The 14,691-nt window shown below is 41.9% G+C and overlaps 1 protein-coding gene across 3 annotated transcripts in view; it reads right to left on the bottom strand.

The window, feature by feature from the left end:
• Positions 1–14,691, bottom strand: part of LOC121542716 (ephrin-A4) — a 44,571-nt gene that overhangs the window by 28,441 nt on the left and 1,439 nt on the right. The gene's annotated exons all lie outside the window — the stretch shown is intronic.

The raw sequence follows: 14,691 nt of genomic DNA, 5'->3' as shown, positions 1-14,691 counted from the left end.
CACACCACACACCCCTCGACAGGGAAGTTGCCACCTCTAAACAATGTGTTAGAAGAGGCACACTAGTCACTGTAATACTAAACGTCCTAGTAGGTTGGAAATGTTCAAACCATGTCAGTCAAAGGCAAACGTTTCCTTCCTTCCATTTCCTTAATGCCTTGGTTCCATCTCAACCTAAAGCTGTAGGCTAAGACTAATCTATAGGTAGCCTAACCTAACCCAATAATGTAGACATCTATCTAAGTCACTGCTTGAGGTGAGCTTATGGCTCACTGTTGATGTACAGATGGATAGAATGTTAACATGTCGGTTCAAAACTTGAGGTCAAACAGTTTTTATGAACAAAGTTTGACTTAAAGCTCTGGTCAGACAGTTTTCACACTACATTCAGAGCAGGGTAGTCCTAGCAACTGTCTGAATTATGTCAATAACCTTTTGTTTTCTGTAAATCAGTTTTTCCTACACAATAAAACAGATGAATTGATGAAAAACTCAACCGCTCATCCCCACCAAAATAAAATGGCCATACATTCTATATTATTTTCAAATGGTCTTTAAAAATGGTGACTAAAAACTAAGAAATAAATGTGCAGAGATGAGAAGAGAACTAAAAGGGAAATATGGGAGACGAGTGGGGAGAGAGAGAGAGAGAGAGAGGTAGAGTAGGGGTAGAGTAGAGCAAGGAGTAAAGTATGGTAGAGTATAGTAGAGGTAGAGGTGAAGTAGAGGTAGAATAGAGTAGAGGTTGATTAGAGTAGGGGTCAAGTATAGTAGAGGTAGAATAGAATAGAGTATAGTAGAGGTAGAGTTGAGTAGAGGTCGATTAGAGTAGGGGGTACAGTAGAGTAGAAACATATAGTAGAGGTAGAGTAGAGGTAAATTATAGTAGAGATAGAGTAGAATAGAGTAGGCTACAGTGTTGCACGGTATACCGAAACTTCTGTACTTTTTCGTTACTAGAACATGAAAAATGGGTCGGTACTAGAATTTGTTACTTTTGGTACTTCTGTCAAATGTGGCTTACATATACGGATTGAGAGGATAGAGTCTTTCTAGTAATTTGTCTGAATCTTCAAGGGGGCAGTAGCTAGCCAGGCTGCGCTTGCGCATGCAGCGGACACAGCGCGAGCCACATTTGAGAAGCAATCAAGAAGAGAGAAAATGCTGATAGCATGGCTTCTTCAAAGGGAAACATACCTTCACACCCGCAGCTTGTTGACAAAACTGTCTGTAGAAACGAACTATGGGAATACTTTGATTACAGAGCAGATGAGGCCGGCGCACCTAAACAACTAAGCAAAAGGGAGGTTTAGTTCAGAAATTAACTAAATGAGCTTCAAAGTGTTTATTTAGTTTTGGAACTAAACTATTCATTTAATACATTCAATTACTTAGCTGTAATAAATAATGAATTATAGGTCAAATGAATGTCATTTGACCCAATATTATGGCCATAGTTGAGCAAATTAACCCTGAAGTATCAAATTACATTTGAAAACAGTTTTACTGAAATTGTAAAATGATTGTCTGTTCAGAGTCTCCGATATGGTTTTGCATAAGGAAAATGTAAGGTATTGTTCTGAAATGTAATATGGGGATTAATTTTTTGCAAGAAATTGAATATAGAATAGAAGACATTCTATGTGTTCTACCAGTTATCAACATGTTGTTCATTGTTCAAAATAAAGCCCAGTGGTGACTTTAGCTAATATATTTGTTTTTCAGTATTGAGTATCGTTTTGGTATCAAGTATTATAATAAATAAATAATATAATATTATATAAGTATTATGATACTAAACCTGGTATCGAAGTAAAAAATCTGGTATTGTGACAACACCAGTAGAGTAATGGTAGAGTCAGACCCCATCTAGGGCTGACTCTAGAGTTACCTGATTATCAACATGGGAAGTGTGTGTGTGTGTGTGTGTGTGTGTGTTTGTGTGTGTACGCTGGTGTCTGTTTTCTGTACAGAACATACAGATTCTGTAATAGCGGTGTTATGAAAGCAACATATCACTCCAGCTAAAATGCTCAAAATACATAAAGAAAGAAAGTAGGTATTCTAGGTAAACAGGACAGATGCAATGACTAAGCACTTTCCAATAGTCATTACTTAGATGTATATTTTTTGAACTCACAGAATATTACATCTCTAATGGAGTTTTTCCCAACAGTATTTGGACAAGCAGAGTGACTACAATACATCCATTTCCATCTGAATGAAAGTGCAACGAGATTGATGAGTTCTTCTGCTAGGAGGGTATAAGTCTATGAAGATTTAAAATGGGACTGGAAAAATACAACCACTTCTCTGTTTTTTCTAATGTTGTGAATAATAACCAGATAATTGTAGCCGCATTACAAAATAGTCTGACAATATCAGCAGGACACGCTCCTCATTTAAATGAAGCCTCTGAAAAATCTGTTTGGGAAAGAGGGTTAAACAGAGTTTCTCCTTAAAATAGAGAGGGTGAGAAGGACTAATGGAGAGATGTAGAGGGGTGGGGGGAATGGAGAGATATGGAGGGGTATGGAGAGATTTGGAGGGGTGGGGGGGAATGGAGAGATTTGGAGGGGTTGGGGGGAATGGAGAGATTTGGAGGGGTGGGGGGAATGGAGAGATTTGGAGGGGTTGGGGGGAATGGAGAGAATGGAGAGATTTGGAGGGGTTGGGGGAATGGAGAGATTTGGAGGGGTGGGGGGAATGGAGAGATTTGGAGGGGTTGGGGGGAATGGAGAGATTTGGAGGGGTTGGGGGGAATGGAGAGATTTGGAGGGGTGGGGGAATGGAGAGATTTGGAGGGGTGGGGGGAATGGAGAGATTTGGAGGGGTTGGGGGGAATGGAGAGATTTGGAGGGGTGGGGGGAATGGAGAGATTTGGAGGGGTGGGGGGAATGGAGAGAAAGAATAGCGGGAGAGAAAGACAGAGGAACAGAAGGAAAGAGGGTGAAACAGGGTGAGGAATTAGTGCAAACAGATTGCCAACCTGAAATTCACGTGGTACTGGTTATCATTAGAAAAACACACCCAAATGTACAAACACACACATTCCAATACCTCATACTATATACACACCCAGCCAAGTCAAAGTGGGAGTAGTGTTTAAATAAGTACGTGATACAGGATTCCATCCAGATTTTGTACAAAAATTAAAATAATTAAGGTGTTGGCCATATCGACACGCACGCACAAAATGGGCTGCAATTCCCCACTCTGACTCTCCCCAGAGGCTTCTACCAGCAGCTATGAGAGCGTGTTAGTGGGGTGTGTGAGTGAGAGTGTGTATATACATAGGCAGCGTATGAGTGTGTGCGTGGGTCCTCTCCTCCCACTACCTCCTGACAGTGATAGTGATACCAGCTGACATCCTTTCTTCCCTCGTTCCCTCTCACCTCATCCCTCCATCCCTAGAGAAGGCCTTGCCGTTTGGGGAGATGAAATCTGTTGACTCTTTCTCTGCCATCCTTCCTAATGCATTCTCCATCCCCCTCTTCCACTAGCACAGGTCTAATGTTTTTACCATCTCTGGGGGCTGGTGTGTGTGTGTGTTTTTCTGATCTCTCAGGGGAGGTAGGAAAGTAGCTTGTGATACTACAGAGAGGCATTGCTAAACTACTGGGGGAGATATGGTACAATATTAATGTAGCAGAATATAACTAATATCATGTTAAAACCATCCAGTAAAATACAGGAGTAGCTATAACATTTTACATTTACATTTTAGTCATTTAGCAGACGCTCTTATCCAGAGCGACTTACAGGAGCAATTAGGGTTAAGTGCCTTGCTCAAGGGCACATTTACGTCATTTAGCAGACGCTCTTATCCAGAGCGACTACAAGTTGGTGCATTCACCCTATAGCCAGTGGGATAACCACTTTACAATTATACTCAAGGCCTCCTGACAGCAGTAGGTAACCAATATGCAGACCATAGAATAGAACCTTAGTACAGACACTCACACAAAAACAGATTAATTTGACAGAATAATCAATCGCAGTGCACACCCACCCACCCACAACCACCCACAACCACCCACAGCAAAGTCAGACTACTGACCCCTTACTGTATATTGTGTAGATAATGTGTTGTGGAGCGGTGCTTTGTACAAGGAGCTTTATTACACCATAAACTGGTATGATGTGTTCTGCACCCTACCTCTCCCCTCTGTACTGAACTCCACAGATTAACATAGTAGTCCACCCTACCTCTCCCCTCTGTACTGAACTCCACAGATTAACATAGTAGTCCACCCTACCTCTCCCCTCTGTACTGAACTCCACAGATTAACATAGTAGTCCACCCTACCTCTCCCCTCTGTACTGAACTCCACAGATTAACACAGTAGTCCACCCTACCTCTCCCCTCTGTACTGAACTCCACAGATTAACATAGTAGTCCACCCTACCTCTCCCCCTCTGTACTGAACTCCACAGATTAACACAGTAGTCCACCCTACCTCTCCCCTCTGTACTGAACTCCACAGATTAACACAGTAGTCCACCCTACCTCTCCCCTCTGTACTGAACTCCACAGATTAACATAGTAGTCCACCCTACCTCTCCCCTCTGTACTGAACTCCACAGATTAACATAGTAGTCCACCCTACCTCTCCCCTCTGTACTGAACTCCACAGATTAACATAGTAGTCCACCCTACCTCTCCCCTCTGTACTGAACTCCACAGATTAACACAGTAGTCCACCCTACCTCTCCCCTCTGTACTGAACTCCACAGATTAACATAGTAGTCCACCCTACCTCTCCCCTCTGTACTGAACTCCACAGATTAACATAGTAGTCCACCCTACCTCTCCCCTCTGTACTGAACTCCACAGATTAACACAGTAGTCCACCCTACCTCTCCCCTCTGTACTGAACTCCACAGATTAACACAGTAGTCCACCCTACCTCTCCCCTCTGTACTGAACTCCACAGATTAACATAGTAGTCCACCCTACCTCTCCCCTCTGTACTGAACTCCACAGATTAACATAGTAGTCCACCCTACCTCTCCCCTCTGTACTGAACTCCACAGATTAACATAGTAGTCCACCCTACCTCTCTCCTCTGTACTGAACTCAACTCTACTGTACAGATGAACACAGTAGTACACAGGGGACAAGCCTAATACCTGCAATAGATAAAACCAACAATATAGATATAAAGATAGAGCCAGACAGGTAGTCAGACCAATAAAGATCACAGGCAATTCACTTTCATATTTTTTCCAGCTCCTATGTCACAGTTGTTTTGAATGTATATATTGAATATCTTTCTGTCCATTTCAGGTTACGATGGAGACAACAATATGATTTAAGATGGAGTGATACTTTAGACCTGCATGTGGATGGAAAGGGTATTCTATAGCGGTCTCTGAGCTTTTGTTATTATGGGTTAGGGTGTTTGCAATATTATTTACATGAAACATTAATGAATGTCAAAGCAACATCAGGGTATTCATGCAGTGTCTGTTACCCATACACACCCCATAGACTGCAATAAATTATATGAATATTACTGTGTAATTCATAAGAAATTATATCTTGGAAAAAAGGTCAGAACACCAAAACATTTAATAAAAACAGTGAAACTTTGCAGGCAAACAGTACAGAAATATGCTCCTCTTTCTAAATACATTCTATAGACTACTCCAACGCACCTGCATGCTAGTGGGCTTGTATTAGAGAACCATATAGATGGTTAATATATCAATCATATGGACGAATTTTGGTGAGGATTTGTCCAAACAAAGTTTCATCAGGTCAGAGCAAAAAAGCATTTACGCATCTCTTGCGTTTATCAGAGAACAATGACAAAAAATATTTGTAGTCATAGCAACCACCACCATTGATGATCATATGACCTATGCCAATTTGCTCATAAAACAGGAAAATGGAAATTCCAAGCTCAAGAGATATTCCACAACTTCGATGAACCTGATGACAATACAAACCCAACAATTGCGGCCTACACACACGCTAACAGCTTTCATGTGAAACACAGGATTTCTGTCAAATGCCTTGTAGGCTTCTGTACGGTTCTATAATCCAGGTTCCTCTGCGTCTCCCTGTACCTCGTCCTCCTCGGTCAATACTAATTCAATTTTTCTATAGCAGAGAATTCCCTGGCAGCCTCTTGGCAAGGCTTCTGAGGTGTGTGTGTGTGATGAAGCAGAACACAGTGGTTAAGCAGAGGGAGTTGAATGAGTGTTAACCATTTAACTCATTTCTATAGCTTTCAGGTGAGACAAACCAAATCAATAGAATACTTCCAACATCATAAAAGTGAATAACTTTTTTTCAAGATTGCTTTGTTGATGTTTAATGCATACAATATGATTCGAACACACTGCTGCTCGTCTGCATCATCCCAAACCTCCTTATCACATGGCAGCCATTTTGTGCCGAACCGAAGCCGTGTGAGTATCCATGTCGACAGACCCGCTATCCAAACCTCATCTGTCCCTGGACAACAGCCGTTTCAGGACACTAAGACATTCACTCTACAGTCAATATTAGATACACTAAATAAACTCAATAATGATTCTCCACAGAGAGAGAAATGGTGAGAGAGAGAAATGGTGAGAGATAGAGAGAGATCGAAAGAGAGGTCTGGGGCCAGGTTTGGGTCCATATGTAGTCCTGCGATAATGCAACGGTACAGTGATTATATCTACCATTTAAATTGGTATCGATATTCCCTAAATACCTTGACCAGGGGTATTCTAACCGCTCTGTAAATGCACTCAGCACCATGACTATCTGATTGTATGTCTGTATCAGACTGAGTACAAGGCCTCTCTCTCACCCTCTCCACCAAAAAAACTAATTTACAACTGTGTGTGTGTGTGTTTATCCACCTCAATTGCTTGCTGCAGGATTATATGTTCTGTTTGGAAGCTCGTTTAAATAAGATTTCATTCAGAGGGGTAATACACCAGTCTGTAGCCGCCTGGCTCCTCGCAATACTGTGGATTACACACACCTCGACGGTGCTCCAATTCAATACAAAAATGTTAATGGATTTGTTAGAATGATTTACAAATTGAGGCCAGGTAGGTTAATGTTTACAAAAAGACAGACATGGCAGTCACAGTACAATACAAGTCTCTAGTCTACACCCTCCCTCAAAAACACATTTTCCTCTTTGACACTGTCATAATAAATTAACTACAAGTTGAAACAAAACAATGATCCATTTAAATTATACTCTGTCATAAAACTTGGCACCTTTCCCATAGCACTGGCTGAGACCTGGGGTTGGTCCTTCCAGTTAGGCCTTTCCTTATCACTGGCTGAGACCTGGGTTTGGTCCTTCCAGTTAGGCCTTTCCTTATCACTGGCTGAGACCTGGGGTTGGTCCTTCCAGTTAGGCCTTTCCTTATCACTGGCTGAGACCTGGGGTTGGTCCTTCCAGTTAGGCCTTTCCTTATCACTGGCTGAGACCTGGGGTTGGTCCTTCCAGTTAGGCCTTTCCTTATCACTGGCTGAGACCTGGGGTTGGTCCTTCCAGTTAGGCCTTTCCTTATCACTGGCTGAGACCTGGGTTTGGTCCTTCCAGTTAGGCCTTTCCTTATCACTGGTGGTCCTCTGTAGCTCAATTGGTAGAGCATGGCGCTTGTAACGCCAGGGTAGTGGGTTCGATCCCCGGGACCACCCATACGTAAAAATGTATGCACGCATGACTGTAAGTCGCTTTGGATAAAAGCGTCTGCTAAATGGCATATTATTATTATTATTATTATTATTATTATTATTATTATTATTATTATTATTATTATTTTATTATTATTATTATCATCACTGCCCAGTAGGAGGAAAGTTCACATGCAGGGAGAAAGGTCCTTGCTTGTTGAAAAGCAAACAATGTTGTCTGCCATGCTCTACAGTATCTCACTACTTTATTGGAAAAGGAAAACCTAGAAAATAGGCCTAACCCTTTATGAAATGTCTCGGTTTTAGGAGAGTGTGTCCTGTTTTGAAAGCGTCAAGGAGAGACCTCCTGTGACTGAGTGTTGGTCTTTCCAGTAACAGGTCGTATCTCAGCCCTGCTCTGGTGACGGAAACACACACTTCCCCTAAACACACACACACACACACACACAGTGCTCCAAGAAACATGTTCCGACAGTCTAGGACACACAGCCTGACAGAGTCATTGTTCTACTGTAATGAACTTTAGTTCAGCACAATGGCCAGAAACATTGATTCAGCCTGCGACAAATCACTGGAATTACTGCAACACATTGTTTTGTACACAACAACTACAGTCAGACTGCCTCCTGGTACACACCATCAACCACAATGTTTACTACGTCAGGCAAGACGAGGAATGAGCATCATCGACACAGATAGGAGAGGAAGCGAGAGAGAGATGGTGTAAGCAGGACAGGGAATAGAGTGGTAATTACCACACTTTAGTCTTGTTGATTATAGTTCACAGCTTCTCCATGTTAATCATTTACCAGGGGAGGACTGAGATTAAGACTGAGCTAGACACACAGCGGAGAGAAACACACAGGAGAGAGAGGAAAGATAGACGCACACAGGAATATGAGAGAGAGAGACAAGTCTACAGGTGCAATCATAACTCCCCTGATTAGGCCCAATTACACAGACACTATCAGCTTTCCATTCAGTGTCTACAGTACAGTACATGCCTGAACCCAGGTTGACATGATGAACATTACTTTTTCAATAAAGATGCAGAAATACCAACATAAATACTCATCTCTACCTCCTACTGCAGCAAGAGAGAGCTGGACTAGTATTTCTTGCATATACAGTACATGTCCAAACTTGTTGAGTGAAAATAATCCTACAACAGGAAATGTCTATTATGTGGATTATAATTAATGGACATCTTTATAGGAGTTCATACATTTCTCATAAGGGAAAAATCAAGTCTGAAATTTCAAACCACAAATACACTACTAGTTTTAAATGTCCTGCATTGCAGGAAAGTTCTCCTGCAACAGGGTGATCAAATTCAGATCCTACATCTAAGAGAGAGAAAGACAGAGGACAAGAGTTGAAGAGAGAAAGAGTGAGTGAAAGACAGCGTGTTCTTATTGTATCTCTCCATGTTACTGTTATTAGAGCTCTCTCAGCACACATGCAGAGAGAGAGAGAGAGAGAGAGCTGTTGCAACAGGCTTGGTGGCAGAGATTCTTAGGAATAGGAAGTTAAAAGGAGGAGGAGAGGACTGAAGGGTGTTAGTGTGTGTAAAGGAGGAGGAGAGGACTGAAGGGTGTTAGTGTGTGTAAAGGAGGAGGAGAGGACTGAAGGGTGTTAGTGTGTGTAAAGGAGGAGGAGAGGACTGAAGGGTGTTCGAGTGTGTAAAGGAGGTGAGGGTGAGTGAACCGAGAATGGGGGATAAAGGAGCAGACCAACCAAACAGAGACAGCGATATGGAGTATGAAAACCAAAATGGCACAACCAAGAATGTGGCAAAACGAGTAGAGTGCAGGCCTATGTACAGACATGCATGGTCCCCTACATGGTAAACTGGTTTGGAGCCACAGACTCAAGGTCAACCAAATCCACAGCAGAGAACTAGCCCCAGCCTGCTACACACTGGGAAGGAAAGCTGTATATACACTATACTGTAGCTATGCACTCGCCACTACATGAACTTTGGTTTATAACTCGGTTGTTTTATTTCACATTTATTTAAACCAGGAAGTACCACAGAGATAAAGCATGTGGAGCCCTGGCCAACGAGACAGCTCCTGTAGAAAACATTCATTCAGAATATAAAAACACATCACAACAAAAAATTATCTCATTTATACCTCTCCTGCAGTAAATCTTTCATTTTAGAGTAGAGCCGGATACACTTCAATAACTTTAATTTTATATAACTTTCAATTATTAAGTAATTACTCTTATTGCATATAAATGTGTGTAATGCTTAAAAGTATACATGTTTATAATTGTTAATAAATGTCAAAATACTCATTTATTAATATGACATACTATGTATATTAGTTTAGTAATGCATATTAATGAAAGTATTATAAAGTTATAGCCAAGAGTCTGCTAGCTAATTGTGCAGCAGTAATAAATTACAGCGACCAGGCTATAGTCTTCTTTGTTCCAGCCATTTTAACTAGAGAAGATGGCTGACTTTATAAACCCCCGTTCACACATCACTGCTTTTTCTTCATTAAAACTATAAATCCTGATTTCTATGGGAAAAGGTGACAAGTCAGGGTCCTAAATCATCTATATTAACAGCAGCCTGCTGTGTGTTGTGACTGTAGGAGCCTGGTGTTAATGTTAAATGTCAGCTGTCGCCCCTCTCTATCCTCCACTAGACCCTCACTTCAGTAGGATGAATCCACTAGACACTGATCTCAGGTAAGTTTTGTTGTTCAACCTTAATGGTTAAGGATATGGTAAGCTGATCCTAGATCTGTGGTTAAGAGAGCACTGTGGTGTATTGCAGAGACACAGGCAGAGGGAGGCAGTGGTCGCTTGGCCAGGTTTATGGGCCTCGGGACGGCCTATAGCTTCTCAACAGCAGCTCAGGGAAAATGGCTGAACCTAAACTAATCACACAGCCAATATCCTGCTCTGGACAGAGGGAGAGGAGAGGGCAGGGGAGAAGGAGTAGGGAGAAGAGGGGGAATGAGAGCAACACCACACACACACACACACTGGCCCCTGGGGACCCTGTCCTGGGTGCAGCATCACGGACACACTGATGGGTTTCTGATTGGGTGGTGGTGCAGCAGAAAGTGTTTTCCTTGCCACAGAGTGTGACCCTCACAGCTTCCCCTGAGAGAGACAGATGTGCAGTGGTGTTTCCCAGAATTTTAGGTGGCTCATAATTCCAGGGCCCCGTTCCAAATACATATAAAACGTATTCCTTCTTTCCTTGAGGAATTTATATTTTTATTTAATTGGTCAAAGCAGTAGGACGGCAACCATATATTCACTCATCCAATCACATACATGCAGGTCAGAGATTTCCTCAGGGAAGGGAGGAAGGAAGTATGCATTTGATAACATTTGGAACAGTCATCAGCGTTAAAATATTTGGGTTCAGTTAAAGGGATACTTCAGGATTTTGGCAATGAGACCTAGGGTTGGGCAGTATCCAGATTTTCATAACGTCATACCGGCCTTCTCTCATCCAGGGATTTATGGTATTACCGGCTAAGTACACAAGGAGTCTCCACAAAAAGGAAAAAAGACCATTGGGCATCTATTACCAGAACGCTAACAAAATTAGCACAAGTAATAGTGAATTTCCATGGAGGCTGCTAGCTAAATATGCAAATGAAAATACACAAATTGCAAAGCTAGGCAATTCAGCTCATAAGGATATACAGTTGAAGTCAGAAGTTTACATACACTTAGGTTGGAGTCATTAAAACTTGTTTTTCAACCACTCCACAAATTTCTTATTAACAAACTATAGTTTTGGCAAGTCGGTTAGGACATCTACTTTGTGCATGACAAGTAATTTTTCCAACAATTGTTTACAGACAGATTATTTCACTCTATCACAATTCCAGTGGGTCAGAAGTTTACATACACTAAGTTGACTGTGCCTTTAAACAGCTTGGAAAATTCCAGAAAATGATGTCATGACTTTAGACGCTTCTGATAGGCTAATTGACATCATTTGAGTCAATTGGAGGTGTATCTGTGGATGTATTTCAAGGCCTACCTTCAAACTCAGTGCCTCTTTGCTTGACATCATGGGAAAATCGCCAAAAAACAGCCAAGACCTCAGAAAAAAATATTGTAGACCTCCACAAGTCTGGTTCATCCTTGGGAGCAATTTCCAAACGCCTGAAGGTACCACGTTCATCTGTACAAACAATAATACACAAGTATAAACACCATGGGACCATGCAGCCGTCATACCACTCAGGAAGGAGACACATTCTGTCTCCTAGAGATGAACTTACTTTGGTGCGAAAAGTGCAAATCAATCCCAGAACAACAGCAAAGGACCTAGTGAAGATGCTGGAGAAAACAGGTAGAAAGGTATCTATAACCACAGTAAAACGAGTCCTATATCGACATAACCTGAAAGGCCGCTCAGCAAGGAAGAAGCCACTGCTCCAAAACCGCCATAAAAAAGCCAGACTACGGTTTGCAACTGCACATGGGGACAAAGATCGTACTTTTTGGAGAAATGTCCTCTGATGAAACAAAAATAGAACTGTTTGGCCATAATGACCACCGTTATGTCTGGAGGAAAAAGGGGAATGCTTGCAAGCCGAAGAACACCATCCCAACCGTGAAGGACGGGGGTGGCAGCATCATGCTGTGGGGGTGCTTTGCTGCAGGAGGGACTGGTGCACTTCACAAAATAGATGGCATCATGAGGAAGGAAAATTATGTTGATATATTCAAGCAACATCTCAAGACATCAGTCAGGAAGTTAAAGCTTGGTCGCAAATGGGTCTTCCAAATGGACAATGACCCCAAGTATACTTCCAAAGTTGTGGCAAAATGGCTTAAGGACAACAAAGTCAAGGTATTGGAGTGGCCATCACAAAGCCCTGACCTCAATCCTATAGAACATTTGTGGGCAGAACTGAAAAAGCATGTGCGAGCAAGGAGGCCTAAAAAAGCTGACTCAGTTACACCAGCTCTGTCAGGAGGAATGGGCCAAAATTCACCCAACTTATTGTGGGAAGCTTGTGGAAGGCTAGCCGAAACATTTGACCCAAGTTAAACAATTTAAAGGCAATGCTACCAAATACTAACTGAGTGTATGTAAACTTCTGACCCACTGGGAATGTGATGAAAGAAATAAAAGCTGAAATAAATCTCTCTACTATTATTCTGACATTTCACATTCTTAAAATAAAGTGGTGATCCTAACTGACCTAAGACGGAATTATTACTAGGATTAAATGTCAGGAATTGTGAAAAACTTAGTTTAAATCTATTTGACTAAGGTGTATGTAAACTTCCGACTTCAACTGTATATTGGTAGGAGCTACAGAATAGAATTTTTGGTAGGTTTGGACTTTTACAAGCGAATGATGCCCCGTCTTCTTATTAATTCAGCTACTTACTTAAATAACTAGTAAGTTAAACTTAGGGGTCGTGTTAATGCAGAATTCTGAGTTTTTCTGCTTCTTATTCTAATTTCTGCTTGGCATCAGACTCATTTTGTACTTCAGTTGCACTTCTCCACTCGGATGAGAATTCATGAACGGGCATTCTATCAGAAGACAGCACTCTGATTTAGCTACTTTTCTCCGGTAGCCTACTTTTCCGGTAATATGCAAGATTAACATTAGAAATATGATGGCCATGCATTGTTTTTGCAAAAATACCTCGCTTTTTCATTGTAAGCTCATTTACTTGTGTGGCTGCCAGCCAAATAGCATTGCACTTCTACCACGTGTTGCACTAATACATTTTTTGTGAAACTATAGCTGCACACCCCTGATCACTCTATTAAAAAAAAAAAAAAAAAAAAAAACACTTGACTTTCAATATAAAACACAACCCCTGTCAAGACACAGCTGGACTCACCTGCTCCCGCTTTCTACTGTTGTGCTATTTACAAACAAACACCTGACTGGCTCAACTGTTCTGGGGAACATTTACATTACATTTACATTTTAGTCATTTAGCAGACGCTCTTATCCAGAGCGACTTACAGTTAGTGAGTGCATACATTATTATTTTTTTATTTTTGTTTTCATACTGGCCCCCCGTGGGAATCGAACCCACAACCCTGGCGTTGCAAACACCATGCTCTACCAACTGAGCTACATCCCTGCCGGCCATTCCCTCCCATACCCTGGACGACACTGGGCCAATTGTGCGCCGCCCCATGGGTCTCCCGGTCGCGGCCAGCTACGACATAGCCTGGATTCGAACCATGATCTCTAGTGGCACAGCTAGCACTGCGATGCAGTGCCTTAGACCACTGCGCCACTCGGGAGAGAACTACGGTAAGCTTCATAATGTAGAATAATGTGACAGGTGAAATGAAGAACACGATCTGCTTTATCTCCTAATGTATTGCACAAGTTGACTGCAGGTATTAACTTAAAAATTAGCTACAAATATTAAAATGTATTTCAACGGTATTGAAAAACCATGCCGTGGCTATTTCCAAATACTCTGGTATACACTGTATACCGCCCAAGCCTAGTGAGGCCCTTTATCTACTTCCTCAGAGTCAGATGAACTCGTGGATACCATTTTTATGTCTCTGTGTGCAGTTTGAATTAAGTTGCTAACTAGCGCTAGCGCAATTGCTAAATAGCGTTAATTTCAGCATTGGCTCGTGAAACTACCTCCAACTTCCTTAATACTGGACGCAGATACATAATTGTCAAAATTCTGAAGTATCCCTTTAAGTCCAATCAGATACTTCAGTGATTGATGAACGCAGCCCTGTATGTTGCTCGGGGCCCTTACCTACCTGCGATGGGAAACCCTGAGGTGGTGCAGCTTCCAGAGCTCTAGTCTTCAATTAGCTGCTTGGTAACACCTGGACCAGCAGGTGAACCTCTCTCTGCCTGACTAATGGCCCCAATCAACTCATTAAACACACACACACAGGTACTACACCGGTATTATATAAAACCACACAGCACCCTCCCATTACCAACTAAACACTTACACATGGTGGTGGTTTGGAGTCAAACACACACCTGTCAGCAGAACACTTCAGTATCTAGGGCCCTGTTTGAATTCTT

The sequence above is a fragment of the Coregonus clupeaformis genome, chromosome 28 (genome assembly GCF_020615455.1).
Source record: "Coregonus clupeaformis isolate EN_2021a chromosome 28, ASM2061545v1, whole genome shotgun sequence".
NCBI lineage: Eukaryota > Metazoa > Chordata > Actinopteri > Salmoniformes > Salmonidae > Coregonus > Coregonus clupeaformis.
Note: the sequence above shows the minus strand (reverse complement) of the source record. Positions and strands in the feature narration are given on the sequence as shown.